At 39.1% G+C, this 18,468-nt stretch overlaps 2 long non-coding RNA genes across 2 annotated transcripts; one reads left to right on the plus strand and one right to left on the minus strand.

Annotated features, from left to right (window-relative positions):
- Positions 1 to 5,069: 5,069 nt before the first annotated feature.
- LOC112843355 (uncharacterized) lies at positions 5,070 to 9,528 on the minus strand. Its single transcript, XR_003215662.1, has 3 exons — positions 9,278 to 9,528; positions 5,242 to 5,539; positions 5,070 to 5,103 (listed from the first exon to the last, which is right to left on the minus strand). It is a non-coding gene; the product is annotated as an uncharacterized LOC112843355 (long non-coding RNA).
- Positions 9,529 to 14,159: 4,631 nt separating this feature from the next.
- LOC112843329 (uncharacterized) lies at positions 14,160 to 17,900 on the plus strand. The gene is made up of 5 exons (XR_003215623.1): positions 14,160 to 14,266; positions 15,363 to 15,452; positions 15,907 to 15,975; positions 16,200 to 16,299; positions 16,965 to 17,900. It is a non-coding gene; the product is annotated as an uncharacterized LOC112843329 (long non-coding RNA).
- Positions 17,901 to 18,468: the final 568 nt, after the last annotated feature.

An 18,468-nucleotide genomic window follows, 5' to 3' on the forward strand; every position in this document is an offset into this window, starting at 1 on the left:
ATTCTTGGAGAGTTTGGCAGAGGAGCTGGAAGGAGTGTGAGAAGATTACTCTGTGGTTGTGTTAGGAAGGTGATGAAGCAGTTTTCCATCATGAGGCAGTGTTTTCATTTTGCACTGTGCTTCTCAGCAGAGGGTTGATCGTGTCCTGGTTGTTCCTTTCTTCATCCCTCGCTGCTTCAGTCCTTATATTCATTTGCACATCCTTGTTCCTCTGCTGCATTTGTGCTGTGTGTAAGATCAGAGGTAAAGTCAATATTCTGTAAAATCCCAAATTATATTTACCCATATTGACCTTTCCCAACACTATGTCTTCATATTGATAAAGATCAGGTTATGAGACTTTGTTATTAAATAATGAAATAAAAAGTCATATCAATAATCTATACCCACATAGCAAGCAGGTCTGGCCCGGATCTGGTATCAAGCCGGCACTGCTGGTTGACTTCTGGCATAATAAGATGTATGATATATGATATGGCCTAGGCCTGGCATAGATGGCACTGCCTATGTGATGGCATGCCATATCTGGCCCGATTATGGTTTGGTGTATGTGGCCCAAGCTCATAAAAAAACAGATCGGACCCGGATCCGGCATCAAGCTGGCACTTCTGACTGACCGGTGTCATGGCAGGATGTATGTCAACCAGATGTGGGTCAGGTCTGGCAATGATGGCACTATTAATGTTCCTATTTTCCTGTTTTAGATCAGAAGGTTAGTGGTTCGATCCCTGGCTTCTCCAGTCTGCATGTCAAGAGTGTGAATGTGTATGAATGTAGTTAGAAAGCACTCAGTTTAGAGAAAGTGTGTAAATGTGGCATATTTTATAGAGCACTTTAAGTAGAGAGAAGCGCTATAAAAGAGTACGTCCATTCACTGTCTGAACAGAGTTTTGTCATGTTACTTTTGCACTATTATGTTCTGGCACATGTTGTTATTATTATGGCTTGATTAAGGTACACATTAGGCTGACATCTGGGCCAGCACAGGGCCAGCAGTGTGTCTGCAATTGGCCCGTAGCTGCACACAACTTGCACATGGCCCACATACCGCAAAGCATGACGGCCCTTTGGTGGCCCAAATCAGGTTTGCCAGAGGTGGCCCACACATGGGCCAGCACAAGGCCAGTTGCAGACACTCTGTTGGTCCTGTGCTGGCCCATGTGTGAGCCACCTCTGGCAAACCTGATCTGGGCCATCAAAGGGCCATCATGCTTTGCGGTATGTGGGCCATGTGCAGTGTTGGGAAGGTTACTTTTAAAATGTATTCCACTACAGAATACTGAATACATGCCCCAAAATGTATTCTGTAACGTATTCCGTTACGTTACTCAATGAGAGTAACGTATTCTGAATACTTTGGATTACTTAATATATTATCGTGCTGTTTACAACTACGTGAATGTCCTATTGCTGTGATTTATTACTGTTACTGAAGGTCCGCGGCTCCGAAACGTAGTAAAGGGACCTCTGGCTAATACGTCGGGTTCATGTCGGGCTGGTAGCCGAAAACTAGCTTTACTTTGTTGTCTGGGTCAACTTTGCTTGCCAGAGACAGAGAGAGGCGTTGAAAGGCTTCTCCAACGGAACTTATTTTTTCCGGAGGAAAACACGAACACAGTGTACAGTTGAGTCTTAATAGCTTACTTACAAATGGGCTCGTCAGGCACTCTTCTTGGCTGCAGTGGTTATTATTATATTTACATGCTTCCAGCTCCCGTTTTTGCTCCGTGACAGCTCGGACTTCCTTTCTCTCCCTCCCTCGCTCACAGACACATAACGGGTATGGTAGTCCATTCTCCCTGCAGCACGGACTACACTGCCCATCAGGCTACATGCTTTAGAGCTATGCCTGTAGCATTCTGCCTTTTAGCTTAGCACAACAACAACAACAAAAAAGCGCTCTCTCACCCAGGAAACACGCAGAGAGAGCGCGCGTCACCCTGTAACCATGGCAACCGTAATGCTGCCGCCTGGAACAACATTACGTAGCTGTCAAACAAACCCAAACAGTCCTGACCCGCGACAATATGAAACAGGGAAGTACCGCCGTGTATTCCATTTATTTCAACAAAGTAACTGTATTCTGAATACCACCTTTTTAAACGGTAACTGTAACGGAATACAGTTACTCATATTTTGTATTCTGAATACGTAACGGCGGTACATGTATTCCGTTACTCCCCAACACTGGCCATGTGTAAGCACATTGTGTGAGCCTGATCCGGGCCATACCAACAATACTATGTGGGTATATGGATACTGTATGGGTGCAACACACAAACTAATATGTATCAAACATTTCTAAGTAACAGAATAATAAATATTAGAATTTCAGTTATCAAAACAAAAGCACAGCCATCCTGGACAACAGAACATGTTGTTTGTAAGATAATTCTATTAAATGTTTCAAAGGGCACCAAGAGTACAAACATAGTGGAGGTGAGGCCTAAATGACAGCAAAGAAAGATTGCAGACACCTTTCAATCAACGTAATCATGTTCATTGCTCTATTATCCAGAATTATTTTAAAAAATACAAAACTCACACAGTTATTTTGAAAGGGAAACCGTCCCTAAACACAAAATGTTCCAGGCTTTGAACATTTTAATTTCAGTTTTTACATAGGAGTCTATGAGGACTGTTTCACTTTTAGGTCAGGTGACCATTATGAGAATAGCAGTTTTTGATATTTCTGCACTTGCTGTATTTGCAGTACAGGGCCCACACATGGTTAATGTGCATGTGCATTCAGCAAACACAATGGAATAATAAAAATTTAATTTCAAGGTGTTTTGGATCAAATATACATAAAGTGACTTACTTGTTTCACGATTCTTCTTTATAAGAACAACAACAAGAACAAGAACAAGAACAACAAGAACAACAACAAGAGGAACAACAACAACAACAAGAACAAAAAGAATTTGACAAAGCCTTCCACTTATGGTTCCATTGATGCTACCTGAAAGAAAAAGAAGAGATGATTAAGGCTAAACAACAAGAGTTCTTCAGTATTGAACAGCATGAATCCTGACAGACAAATGACAGTACTGTAAACAAAGTAAACAGCGGTAGACAGGTGTGTAATAAGCAAGCAAATAATGCAGAAAACAGAGATTTGGAATGGGAAACTGTTCTTGTGTACACTGAGAGAGAGAAAGAGCTGTGCAGGAAGTGTGATTTTGTCATGGTGGAAGCAAAACAGCAAAGATGTTATTTATCAAATGTGACGCATAGTTTTGATCTTCTTTTACCATTGGTTCAGTGAATTTTGGTTGCAGCTTCAGAATCTGACCTGTGAGATGTCGGCTTTCAGCCCTGATGGCATGTCCGCGTATGTGCCGTCAGGTGAACAATCAGTGTTATACAAGCTAAAATCATTTTCAATCGGAAAATCTATATTTTTTTGAACCCACCTCTACAGCTAACTACCAAAATGATTAATAAAAATAATGCTGACTGATGCTTTTATTCATGACACTTGCAGGTAAAGTTAACGTACAGTAAAGCTGTCATTATCATGAGGTGCAGTTTAGGAAAGTGGATCCAAATAAAGACTAAAGCAGGCTGACGTACTCACAGAAGAATCATCACTCCTGATGTTAAACATTTGGACCCAAGACAATTTTATTTGTCTAATAATGAAAAAAGATTTCACAAACCCATTAAACTTAACAGTTGGTTCACCTCCAATGGGAATTTCCCTTCTTAATACAGATACAACACTGACAATGGCGTCTGAACCATTTTGTGCTTAAAACAAGAAATATGATGTCATATACAGCTCCTAATAATATTTTTTTCAGGAATTACTGAGAATTCACTTACTGTTGTTTGCAGGGTTAATTGAGACTGAAGATATATTCATGTCTTGGCCATTTTGACCTTCTGAGAAATTAGAAGAAAGTTTCTATTATTTCTATTTCTATTAGGGAAAATTTCAATTAATAAAAAGGGCCATTGAAACATAATATGAAGATCACAGCATGTTGTTGCCACCACCATGCTTCCACCATGAGAGTGCTCCACAAATGGTTGTCCTTCTCAAAGGTTCTCTTCTCTCCAGAGAGCAATGCTGGAGCTCTGTCAGAGCAACCATCGATTTCTTGGTCACCTCCCTGAATAAGACCCTTCTAACCTGATTGCTCTAGGAAGAGTCCTGGTGGTTACAAACTCTTTGGGACTGTCAGTGCTCCAGAAGTCTTCTTTGCCCCCTTCCCACATCTGTACCTCATTACAATCCTGTCTCAGAGGTCTGCAGATAACTAGTTGGTTTGATTTGTGCACTGTCAGCTATGGGATCTTGTAAAGACACCTGTCTCTGCAAGGATTGGATATGCCTTTTCAAATCACTTCCAATCAAATGAATTTAAAACAGGTGGACTCCAATCAAATTTTAGAAAAATCTGACAGATGATCAGTGGAAAGAGGATGTATCTGAGCTGAATTTTTCCTGATGCACTATACCATCTTATTCTACTAGCAGTGACAAAGATGCTGGCAAAAATCTAAACAGGAGAGGCCTTTTTGGAGTTGGTTTTGTTGTTTCCTCTCTGGTGCATTTTTTGTCACTTTAATTTACACCAAAGCAGGTGAAACAGATTCACGATGATTTATTGCTTTCTAACCAGAGACACGGATATCCCCGACATTTAGCTGACTTAGTGTTACAGCATGAGGATCCAGTGTTGCCTTAATTTTTTTGAGCAGTGTTGATTTTACTAGCACTTGGCTCAGAGTGTGGACTTTGAAGCTTTTTCTATAGCAGTTTCTAACCCCATTCCCTACTCAAGTGTGTTTACTTAGAGTGTTAAAATCATCAAGAATAACATCCAATTTCAGAGTAGTGTTAGAGCATAAAAATCATAGGGAAAGGCTTAATATTTCAAATAGGAATTTAAAGTCAGAGTCAGATTACACAAACATATATCATTACAACTTTTTAGCAGCTACTAACAAAGTCCTGTTGTTTTAACTGTTTATCTTGGAATTTGATGTTCTGTTAATTTAAAAAGATGTAACACAGGGACAGTATGTCAAGAAACCTGTCCTGAAGATATTTACCTGCTGCTTCGTCACAACTTTTTCCATCTGGTCTCATGACTAAAAAAACAAAACACAGAGAAAGATGTCAAGAGCCAAGTAGTTTTCTTTCATTATTCCTCATATGTATTTTCTTCTTGTCCAAAATCTGTCACTTTCTGTATATAAATACTGACTGCTTACAACAATAGTGCTTACCCAGTTGAACACATGTGCATTTGTCATTGTGGTCACATAACTTATACAGTCCTGTGTCTGACTGCTGCACTTTCACAACCTTAAATGAACCACTCATTTTAGTGAAATTTAGGTTGCTTCTCTCAGAGTCGTCAGGGAAGTCGTGGTATCCATATCGACAGAAGTAAATGTCTTTGTCATTTTTCTTCAGCATTCTTATTGCATGTAAGAGTTTGTTGGAACTGAAGCTCAGTGTCGCTGTCAGAAGATGCACATATTTCCCCAAGTTTAACAGAACACTGTGGTTTCTGTGAGCCATCTGCAAATTCCCAAAAGTCATGTTAGACACAGAACGATCAGTCTTACAAAAACTTACAGCATAATTTACTATTTTTGAACCTCACTGTGCCATATGTTGTCAGTCCCATACCTTCAGTGATGGGATGCTTTCCCTATCCCTCCCTGCACCCCTCTCTAATCTCTCAGGATGTTTGTTGATGATGTTAACTTATTCATCACCTCCATTCTCCTCCACCAGTTTTACATCAGCTTTTAAATGCAGCCCCAGAGTGAGAAAAAAGTTTGTGTAAAGAGCACTTGAGTGCAGGGGCGGATCTAGAAGAGTGGTATGGGGTGGCAAGTGCCACCCTAAAATCATCCCTTGCCACCCCAAGTGCCACCCCAGTTTTGCATATGACAGTGTTGTTTATTAAAATAAGATAGCATTAACAGTTTGAGCATAGTTACAGTCAACAGTGAATATAAATGCTAAAACTGAATATATTGGATAGTGTTTCCCCCCTCCACTATTAACAAATGGTTCAGCCCATAGCAGGACGGCTTTTTTCTTGTGTTCAGTAACAAGCGATGCTTATGATTGTGCCAGAGCACATTTTGAACAACACCATGGGAATTTCGCTTTTTACACAGGTAGTTGGATGTTACACTCTGGAAATGGAAGCAAGGTGAGTGTTATTAACTCTCTGTGGTCCACGGACACCCTGCACCTCCAAATCACATGACTGATGTAAGCTGACACAGCAACAAGCTGCAGCCACGCTGAGTCTCTGTTTCAGCTCACATTGAAAGTTCGGACTTCAAAGTTTTTAAATTTTAATTAAAGGCCAGTAAATCCAGAGTTATGATAATATATATAAGCCATGCTTTTTTCTAAATACTGTCGTCACGTTTTTGTGTGTGTGTGTTTTAAGCGTTTTCTAAGGACAGCGCGAAAACAGTAAAGAAAGGAAAAAAAGCCACCTCTTTCCTATCGGTGGAAAAATGTACCATGTCGACCAATTAAAAAAAAAAAGTCAACACGTGGGATTTGGTTGTTTAGGAAGAGGGGAGAGTTTTGGGACTGACAGTAACGGCAGCGAGACAGAGAGAGTGAGAGAGAGACAGAGAGGGAGAGAGAGAGTTTTTAGATGTGGGAGATTTGTGACCTTTAGTGTGGAGTGTATATTTAGTGTGTTGTGTTGTCTTGTGTAGTTTTTCTGTTGTGTAGTCGTTTTGTGTGTCAGTGAGGGCACTAATGAATGTCACTAAGGCACATTTGCAGTGTAAACACTGTCACTAAGTAGAAAACCAGCGGAGTGATACACCTCCTGCTGTCAGGCCTGCAGGTTTATCCCTGTGCTGCTCTCCTCTGTCTTTTGGTGGACAAACTTTTTTTTTACTGGCACACATCATTTGTGGGGCATCTTATTGCAACACCTGATTGTTCTCTCATTTTAGTTTTAGTAATATTTTTAAATGGTTGCACAAAATGAAAAAAAACAGCAGGTGTATTGGCTGCATTTTTAGATAAATAGTTGTATATGTTTACAAAATGTATAATTTATATTTGCATTTCAAGTTATAAAAATTTACTGTTTTTTTTTTTTACAGTAAAAAATACTACTAGGATTCTAAAAAATAAAATGAAACAATTTGAGGGTGAAATACAAACGTAAACTCAAAAGGAGTCAAAAATGGCCGGTTGTATTTCAGACCTCAGTGGGTTAATCCAAGAAATCATGAAAAATTAGGTTTAAATTTTTGTTCATGACAGTGCAGATTTCTGACATTTTGTGTAATTTAAGCTGTAACAATGTGATTGTTTTCTAACAAAAAACAGTGTGAAACTTAAGTTAGACTTGTGTTTGTAAATGAACCGCCCCATGTTGTGTAGCTTTCTGGATTTTATACTTATTGGGCTACATGTTTATTTATTATACAGGCTACAGTACATAAGATCAAAACTCACATGTTTTATGTAACTAAAGTGTGTAATTATGTGGGCTACAGACAATAATTAAGTTATCGACTATATTTATATGAAAAACGTGTATACTTACTGCATTTGAATCATTTTAATCATAAATAATCACCTGCATATGTGTTTGGGGGGGGAAAAGGCTTTGATTTTGCCACCCCATTTGATTTCTTTGCCACCCTCATGCCACCCTAACAGAATTTCTCTAGATCCGCCCCTGCTTGAGTGGTCACACAGTGGTGACACAGGCAGTTGGAATGGTGATATTCAATTCAATTTAAATAAATGAATGTATCATTATTGTCATTACAATTACAGATAAAGCTACCCAACAGTATATGATGTGATTAAAATCATCTGTATACCTTTAAACACTTTCACCAAAACTCATCTGTACGCAGCTTCATTGCTGCTCCTGAGCCTGAGGATGGTTTTCATTTTGTCCAGTATTACTGTTTCACTTGGTCCTCCTACTTCAAAATGTCTGCAATACCTCACCCCTGTAATGCACAATCTAACTGTCATGGTCCCTGTGCCTCAACAGCTGATCCTGTATTAGGCAACATGTGTTTTGTTGTTTTTTGCTCTCTCTCTCTCTCACCTGCCGGGGCGGTGCTCATTATGGGCTCCCGCCCCTGGCCCACTGCTGCCTATCTGGGTGATCGCAAGGCATACTTAAGACGGCAGCACTGTGTTACTCATCGCTGGATCGTTGAGCTATCAGCATCAGTCACGCAACCGTTAGTGAGTTAAACTCTGTAAAGATTGTTTCCGTCTGTTCGCTGTTAACACTACTTTCTGTGTACAGATCTACCCCGGACCTTTCCTTGCCTGCCTGTTACCGTATGGACGAGTGAGTGGATTTGTGGAGAAAGAAGAGAGAGCGTTTGGAGTGTGTCTGTTTCCCATCCTTCCCCTTACATGCCCCGGAGCCCTGGACCCCCCTCCCCTCCCTCCAGCACGTTGTAAATAGTTTCACCTGGTGTCGTTTGTATAAATAAACTGACTGTTACCCCTGCAAGGATCTCCGGTCTGCGCCTGAGTCCGTTAACTAAAACCTGACACTAACATTTTTTTAATCCATGTATTGTTTTTGTACAACATGTACTAACAGAATATGTTAGTAATGACTGGACTCAGTCATGTACCAGAGACTTTATTAAGTACACCTTACTTGTAAATTGAATGAATGAATGAATGAATGAATGAACCTTTGTGTGGGAAAATCCCAACCATGCCCCAGTTAAAGTCACTTCAAAGTTTTAATCACCTTTCTTCTCTATTCTGGATCAGACTGAACCACATCAGGCCAGCTTGGCCATGTCTACGTGCCTAATGCACTAAGTTGCTGCAATATGAATATTGACCAGATATGTGTTATAACGAGCACACATGTTCAGTGTGTGCTTAATAAAGTAGCCTGCGGTGAGTATATATGACAGGTGTTAGTCATTCAGACATCTTAATGTTTTTCTTGTAGCGTGTCGCTTATCAAAAATCTGTATATCTAGAAATGGGTCCACCGTGACCGATTATTGTGCCAGCTATAGGAATCCTGGAATGTTTTAGTTATTTAAAGTTTAACAAGGATTGAGAAAAATGCGCCACACAATTTAAAACAACACCATTCAAATCGCGATTCATTGAACGATCTATTTAAAATTAACTTTGTCCCTTCATATGTTGACTTTTCTAACAGCATATCGGTCAAATAACTATGGGCCTAGTTAGAGGTGACTCGCGCACGCACACACACACCGAGTTAAATTAATTAATATTATTATATTGAAGATGACTCACCGTCACAGACGTAGACTTCGAGTAGTAGTAGAAACAGAAGCTGAGCCCAAAGTTTCACTTTTGTTTCCATGCGTACTGAATGGGATCGCTCTTTTTAAAGTATTATAGTTGAAGACTAACGAGTTTTCTGCAGTGGGCATGTAGCCGTCCACAAGCTGTGAAACCAACTGGCTGCTGACTCTCTTCCGTCTCATTCGGTTTACAGGAAATCCCGATGTTTACTGTAATCCTCACAGCAAACATGAAGCTGGTGTGAGGAAGCAGATCGCCAGGACCCAATAGTTTTGTTTGCAAAGTTACACGTGTCACAACAACAGCCTGAAAGACTAAATATAACAACAGAAACAGGGACTGAAACACATCTACCCTATGTATAAATATATATAAAAATAAACTTATATTAACTCAAATTCAAAAACTCTGATTCTTGTTTTGTGCAATTTTTTAAATCCCCCGTTTTGCAAACACATTCTGATTTTGCAACCACGAAGTTGCCGTTGTAAACTCCAGATCCCAACGACACAGCACTAAATTACGGTGAGAAAACAGTCCAACTCATTTTCACACAAAGAAAGTGTCGTACAAGCAGTGTTGGTCAAGTTACTTGAAAAAAGTAATCAGTTACTAATTACTGATTACTTCCCCAAAAAAGTAATCCCGTTACTTTACTGATTACTTATTTTCAAAAGTAATTAGTTACTTAGTTACTTAGTTACTTTTTAAAAACACGGTTTACAACCTGAATAGGTGATAAAGTGATAGATCTTTCAGCCCAATTCTACTTTTTCTGCATAATCCATCATACAAAATGTAATCAAATGGAAAAGTCTCTTCTTAAAACTTGTTTTATTAGTTTTAATCTTTTAACTTTATGCATCAAGCAAAAATTAAATTATATGCAACATTCTCTGACTGGAAGAAATTTGTTTAACATTTAAACCTATTTTCTGCACATTCCAGCACATAAAATAAAATATGTTTTTGTGTTTACACTCACTCTTTCAAATAGATGCAAGTAAAACACAGCAGAAAATAAATAAAGCCAAAGACTAGTTGCTCTATTTTCACCTGTAAAGCAGGACTGGGGTAGGCGGATGTTTGCCCTGGTGCAGGTGTGCCGCGGCGGTCAGTTGAAAACTCCACGAGTTTCTCTGTGAATTTCCCATTACAGTCGTAGCGCACTCGGTGCTTTCTTGGAAGTCTAGGGGGGTTTTTTTGCTGTAAAAAGAAGTTTTCTTCCCACGCACAACGGACACTAATGTTTTTGTCACTTTTTATGGAATCAAACTCAAAATAAGGTCAGTACTTCCACGCTTTAAACGCTGCACGCTCATACTCTCTCCCGCACTCGATATATTATCCATTGTTGATCTGCAGACAGCTGTTGTCACGAACGTCGCACTCGCTTACGTCACTGTCATGAGACATTCTCGCAAAAAACTCACGGTTTTAGTAACGCAGTAACGCAGCGTTCCTACGGGAAAGTAACGGTAATCTAATTACCGTTTTTGCAATGGTAATCCCTTACATTACTCGTTACTTGAAAAAAGTAATCGGATTACAGTAACGCGTTACAAGTAACGCGTTACTGCCCATCTGTGCATACAAGTAAACCCAGAGTGGAAGATCAGAGGATGTAAACAGGAAATATTTCTTACAGAAGTCTTCAGTCAGAGTGGCTGCTGTCAGACTCTGGAGGATCTGCTTGGAAATGTCAAGCAGTGAAACTGATGGATTTCCTCCTTCAATACAAAACTGTGAAGTTCAGAAGAAACACTCCTCTGCCTCACTGTCAGCATGTTTAATGCATATTTATTTAATTTCAGTGTTTGACTTGCATTAATATTCACTCCCAACTGGTTAAGGTTCACTTAAATCTTTCAGTGACCTCAAAGCTTCTCTGATGGACAAATTAAAGGGTTATTCCTTTATCCTCCCTGATCATTGCTGACTGAACTGAAATGGATCGTTCCCAAACCTCAGCAGGGTGGAAGGTTTTTCCAGCAACTGCCACAGATCAGAGCGTTTAATAAATTTAAGTTAGACATTTATGACACATGTGATGCAGTCAGACTCTTTTTGTTGTTCTTTAATCAAGTTTTAATCAAGGGATGCCACACACAGAAACAATTCAAAAAGAAAAGAAAACTCACCAATACACAAGTGCAACACACTGTAACACGGTCACATTAATGAACTAAAAACACAGGTGTGTAATACTCAAAGTATCTCACCATCAAGGCACCCCCGTCTCCTGCACGTCAGGCCCTTTGCATCTGAATAAAAGAAACAAAGAAAATTATAATATATTCCAAAAAAAACCCTAATATGCATACGCTGGGGTTAGCCCAACTGCAGGAACACACTGGTGATCCGCAGATAGAAAAAGGGCCTCCTACCAGTGGTGTAACAAAAACCAAATTAAAACTCAAAACAACAGAGAGCCAGACATACAAACTAAATAAAACCTTAAATCTGGAGCAGACGGAGTCACCGTATTACTCCAAATTGCTGTTAGCCCGACTACTCTAATTTAATAATTAAGTCAGTGCATGCACGCCTGACTCCCATAACCAGTTCCAGATTAACTGGCGTCGCAGATTAACATGTGTTGTTTGAACAGATGTGTGGTCGACTTGCTTTTCAGGAGCCGCAACCGACAAAACAGCAAATAAATACCAAATATTTCATCTGTGACATTTGTGAGGTTACGTCAAACACACTCCATCAGTCTTGTTGATGTTGAACAACAAAATGTTTAAAATGTCGCAAGTTTACCTGGTGATATTCTCATGCAGGAGGCGATCGTGAAAACAGCAAAACAATTAACACCTCGCCGATGCTGTTCACAGGACAGCAAGAGTAAAGGATCGGGAGAATCATGTCTTCGTTATCGTTCCCCCCGTACGTGTTATTACTTATGTTTCTTCCATTGTTATCTGCTGTTCTGCTTAAAAAAAGTTTTTCTCCCACTTTTTCATTTTGTAAACCTGCAATGTGACAATAACGCTGAATCTGAATCAGTGAATTCCATCTAAAAAAGTTGGATGCAGTGAATCTCAGATAAGCTGTGCTCTCCCGATGATTGCCCTCTTCCTGTTAACTTTAGCACTTTTATGGAAGTCAAGACTGTGTAGTCAAAGTCAACCAATCTGTGTTTGAAGACTTCATCCAACCACAAAATGTGGGTTTCATTGATTTCTTTGATTTTTTCCAGACAGAGGTTCAAATTTAACAAATTTCTATTACATGCACCTATTTTAGTTCATTTTATCTGTTGCTAAAATCTGGAGTTTAATCCATTTTCTCCTGCTGAACTCTGACTGTTTTTAACTTTTAATGATTTTAAAACCTCTGAGGTGATGGCAGCTTTTCTCATGACCCTGAGTAAAGATGGTTCACTTCACTTCCAGAACCTGTAACAGGAAAGCAAACAGTCAAGTTCACTGACTGTTCAAAATTACACGTAACAGCTCCTCTGTGATTTTTCATACAACTGACAACAGATCAGTGTGGAAGCTCATTAAAAACAAATTTCATCTTAAATACTTACAGATTAAAAACCTGCAGGTCTGCAGTCTGACATCTCTGAACATACGGATCATGTGAGGCGTTTGTCCAATCAGCTGTGGCGCAGTGTAAAATACCATAGCTGGTGGCAGTTCCGTCGGTCAAACTTGGCTTGTTAGGTGTGTTTCCTTCACAATACTGCCATCTGTGGCGCTGTGGCACTTGATGCCAGCAAGTTATTGTTTTTCCACTGGTTTATGTACGTGCATTTGGATTCAGCAGTCGGATACATACACACATACTTCGCTTCCTGTCTCTCTTCCTTGTGAAATGATTTATGAGCACTAAGGGATGTGTTGTTATTGGCTGAGGTGCAATCGAGGCTGTGCTCCACAGACATGAATACAGACAAGCACTGAAATCTTTACCTTGAAATCTTGTCCTTATTTAGCCAAGACCATTTGTTCTCTTGACCAATTGAAAAAGGAGCTTTTCTTGATTTTGCATTTTTGGGCTTTTACTCTGTCTTCATCTTTCCTCGTTGGCTTCAACTTGGTTTAATTTCTACATCACTAACCAGCTAACAACAGTAGGGGTGTGGACTTATATCATAGGCTGTGAATTCACTTTTATTTAAGTTGGGGAAATTAACTGAATTCATTGTTATCACTTCTTCTTTGCTGTTAGATGTGATGGCAGCTGTGAGTTAATTGCTGAAGCTGAAAGACACTTTAAATGTTATGTTATCAGCCAAGTTCTGTTTAATGCCTTTACTGACTTTTATTTACAGTGATCCATAAAGAAGTACAACACTTTTTTCACTTATGTATCTCTAAATTCTCTCCAGTTTATCTCCTGCTTTGGTTTGGCATCGAAGAGGTAAAGTGCAAGTATTTGCACTTTAATAACTGCGGCTATATTTGTGTCAATGTACTTTGGGTGTTTTTTTGTTTTTTAATTAGAGTACCAAAGTGATTTAATCTGAATGTCTCCTGATCAAAGCTGGTTGCTGCTGATCCTGCGTGGAGGGGGTTCACTCTGGATTTTCATCCTCTGCTTCAGTTTCATTAACAGTAAACAAATCTGTTACTATCACACTCTCCTTTGAGTTCATTTTGTGGTTAACAGATAACTAAATGCTTAGTATGTGTAAATTAAATCTAAATAAAACATTTTAACAAAACTCATTATTTCCTCCTGCTGTCTGTGAAACGTGTCGTTTTTCAGCAAATCAGTTTTTCTGAAATGTTTTCGTGTGCCAACAACAACACACAGCAGCAGGTTACAGCAGGTTGTACTTCCTGAATCTTTGATTCCGATAAGCTACAGTTAAACGGGAACAGCAGGGAGACTTGTTTCATTAGGCAACAGACTGCAGACTTATTCACATCTATTTTTAGTTGCACATCCTGGGTTTCATGGAGTCATTTCTCACTTTCACAATGTGGATTTTCATTCTTTGCTCTGCTTCAGTTACAGGTAAATAAATGTGTTTTACTTTTATTTTAACCCGAGCAACACATAAAAACCTGTTTCGTCCTTTCCAATGCAACTTAAGTATCAGTCGTCTCATTCTCCAGTATACTATACTTATACTGCATCAACCTCCTAGCACCCAAACTCTTTTACTGCATGCATTTAAATTTCTCCTTTATCTTTGGACATATTGGTGCCCGGTGAATGTAAAAACAAAGAATTAACAGATTTGGGGGGGGGGGGGGGGGGGGTTGCCTTATTTGTATTCCTAAGAAAAATGAGAGCCACATATAAGGATATTTCTTTAAATTTTTTGATAAAACAGTATAATGTCCTCATAAGTGGGTATCAGGCCTTTGAGTATTTTTGGTCTAGATAACCCAAATCGTGATGTCCATATGTGTATGCCCGGTCCTAGGAGGATAATGTGTTTCTCATGTTGATGTTAAAGGATCAGTTCTGTTAAATATTCTGACTCTGCAGCAGCAAATCAAAGTTTAAAGCTCAAAACAACAAAATGGACAAAATCATTTTCAGTGTTTATGTGAGAAAAATAGTTTTTTTCAGAGAAAAAAGATTGTAGTTACTGTTTTTATGGCTCACATATAGGTTGTAAACCAGCTAATTCTTTTATATTGATTTTAAAACCTTTAATAAGATGGTGTGTCCAACTTCACTGTCCTTTCACACTGAGTGTCGAACACTGCATGTAAATATTAGAACACTCTCTGCAGAAACCACAAAAAGAGGAAGAAAAGGAAAAGAGGAACGACGTTGCTCTAAAAGGCAATCTGATCACGTGTCTTCATCTGATTATATAACCAAATAATATAATTCTTCTGATGACATCAACACTGTTTCCCACATATATGAATACAGATGTGCTTTGGACATAAAATGTTTGAACAATGGGAAAAAAAACCAAACATCTGCAGTTGGAACAATGATGACCAGAGTGATCGCATACTCAAAGAACATGAAAACTTCTCTGGCTTCTCAATGGTGCCATGCCAGAAAACTTTGAATGCATAACTTTGTTTTACTGTCTGATGTTGTATAAAGTTGTGAGTGTGTCTGCTCCTCTCTGTCTCCTCAACAGGATCATTTGTAGTGGATGTGACACAGAGCTCCTATCAGGCAGAGGAGAACCACAACATCACACTGGAGTGGACGTTCACCACCAAACCAGGTACGTCCATCTCAGCACTGATGATCCTCTGTAGCCTGATAACTGATCAAGGACCCTCAACTCTGTATTTTCTTAATCATGGTTTTGAGCTCTTGGAGTCTCAGGATGAAAAGTTTTCAGGACGAGTCCAGAGTGACAAAGACGCCCTCAGAGAAGGACGAATCAGACTCAGGTTATGGCCGCAGCTACAACAGCTGCAGAGTCACCGTCATGTTTATTTCAGCTCTACAGTGAAACATTTTAACAGCAGTCTGTGAGCACTGAGTCACTTTTGGAGCCTCGTGTGGATTTATATTCTGAGAAACATGTAGAAATATGAACAGGTCTGAATTTTCAGTGAGGATCAAACGAACATCGGAGAAACTTAAAAGTTCATAATATTCAAATGTCTACAAACTCAGTTTTATATGAATAAATTCCAATAAAGTTTATTTTTACTGTTTTTAATTTTCAGAAGCAGAAACGACTCAGCAACCCCGAAATTTCCAAACACCAGATTGAAATGAAGAGACCAAAGTTCAAGGTGACAAGTTTTTATAAGTCTTTACAAAACACAGGAGACATGAGGTCACACAAGAGGAATCCACTGATAACTGATCATAAATTCATGTTTGTGGGATCAGAAATGTGTAAATTAAATCTAGATCCTGCTTCTGTCTGTGAATAATCATGAAGGTACTTCTTAACAATAATAATAAATCATTTTTTTATTCTTGTTGCAGTAACATTTTTCCTTCTTTTTTTCAGAATATAAGGTGGAGGAGCAGTGATCGCTGCTGTGGTGTTTATCTTGCTGATCCTGGGTGGATTTTGTGGATGTTTGCTTGTGAAGAAGCACAAAGAACGAGTAAGTCTAACAGAGAGTAGAAAGTTTATTTTCTGCTAACTTTTATAAAAGCTGTAAATATAGTGTCAGGAGCAGAGAGGCCCTTGAAGCTGCAGCTCAGACTGTAAAGATGAATTGTTGAGGAGGAAGAAGCAGATGTGAAGTTTTCAGTGTGACAGCATGTTGTCAGTCAGAGCTGCTCTCAGTATAAATGTGGGAGTAGAAGGAAGGACGAGAGCAGCCTGATGTGAACAGAAGGAGCTCTGATGTTTGTCACAAACTGTGCAGCCGACCTGGAGCTACAGGCTGGTTTACCTGAAACCTTCAGACTGAACACACAGAGCTCCAGCTGAAGGAGACAAGCTTTGATGTCACTGATGAATGAAACACTTCCTGTGGGTGGTGCAGCAGAAAGTGGACAGCACAAAAAAAAAAGTCTCATCAAACAGCATTACTGTAGATCAGCCAGTAGATGGCAGCGATCTCCTAAACCAAGATCTGCTTCCACGGCAGCACTTTGTTTATTAATGATTTACAAACATTTTATATTTTGTGCTGTAGATTGTTTTATGGTAACAGTGTGTTCACAATATATTGAAGAGATGTTCATGCTGTCTGTTCATTGCTTATTTCAATATTTTATTTTTGTTATTACTGAAGTTATTTTTCTTCACTTTTCACATCAGTTGCTGACTGACAGAAGTCCAGCTGCTCTGTCACATCTGTTTACTGAATGAACTTCAGCTGCTGATGTTGATGAGGACTGACTCAACAACAGATAACTTCAGTCTGATTCAGCTGAAGTTCTTTTTTCAGCTGAATCAGACGGCTGATTTATTCATAAACTGTTTCTGTAAATAAATAGTTGTTTTCTGAGTTTGAGCCTCTTCTAGTCTCTCGTTGCTCTTCAGTGTGTGAGCCCGGCTGTGACAGTGTGTCAGTACATACATCATACTGGACATCATGTGTATTATAATCAGTGTCAGCATTAATGCTGACAGCCCTACTTTTTAAATATCACAACTCTGACTTCCTGTAACTTCCTGTTCAGTCTGAAATAAATTATGACCAACAAGAGACTGAAGTGAAACTTAAGGCTGATGGCGTGTTGTCATTACACCAGTGGGCAGGCAGTATGAACATGATAACTCGACAGTGACGTAGGATTTTCAGATTCGTGCCACAGGTCCGTCTGCTATAAATCTCCGATAGGTTTGATTTGTGTAATATTGGTTTTACCAGTAGAGGGAGCCACAGATCAAAAATGTTATCATCTAGCAGCAAAGAGCCAGAGGAAATGAAAGACCCTGAAGTGAACACGATGTGTTTCAGTCTTTGGAACAAATTTAAAGATGAACTAGAAATGTGTCACACACTTCTGAAATGTAAAAGTTTGTATGTGATGAAGCTGTTAACATACAGCTGTGTTTTAGCCACGTGTTAAACCAGCAGATGTGCCCGATGTGTGTGTGTCAGTAAATTAAAGGTGTGTATTCTGTTTTGTGTGTGTGTGTGTATATTTATGTACAGTATGTAAATACATAACATATGTAACAGTAGGTACAGTCAGCTGTATAACAATTAAAAATCTGTTTTCTTTTGTTATTATTTTCTCTTGTTTCTATAAAGACTGAAAGTCATTCAGCTGCTTTATTTCTCTGTTTCAGTATTTTGTCCTGCAGCTGGTGCAATAAAAGGATTTTCAAATGCTGAAGCTTCTCTTGTCTTTTTGCTCGAGCACATGTATACATGTACACTGGCCCACACTAAAATGTTTCAAGAGTAGAGATATGAATCCAAGAAATTAGAAACAAAGAAACACACATATCTCCAAACCTGTCACTGGCTCTTTGAACCACTCACAAAACTTTCTGATCCAATGAGCCTGCAGGCAGCAACGAACCATTCATGATTTATTTAATGTTTTTGGTTTTCATCAGCTGTGAAAAGCACTGAGTGTGTTTCAGGTAAATATGCAAATTTTTATTTAAATTCAGGTTAAGTTATTATCATACATGTATAAAAAATGTAAAGTAACACTTTTTAATCAGAGTGTAGCATCAAGTCATTGACATGTCTGAGATGTTGATGTGGTTCCTGAAGTAGCAGAGCAGGTTTGTTGATGAAATGAGCAACAGGAGCCCCAGAGGGCCAACCATGGTTTTACAGTTAGAGGCCAATCTCAGTTTT

The sequence above is a fragment of the Oreochromis niloticus genome, linkage group LG3, assembly GCF_001858045.2.
Source record: "Oreochromis niloticus isolate F11D_XX linkage group LG3, O_niloticus_UMD_NMBU, whole genome shotgun sequence".
Lineage (NCBI taxonomy): Eukaryota > Metazoa > Chordata > Actinopteri > Cichliformes > Cichlidae > Oreochromis > Oreochromis niloticus.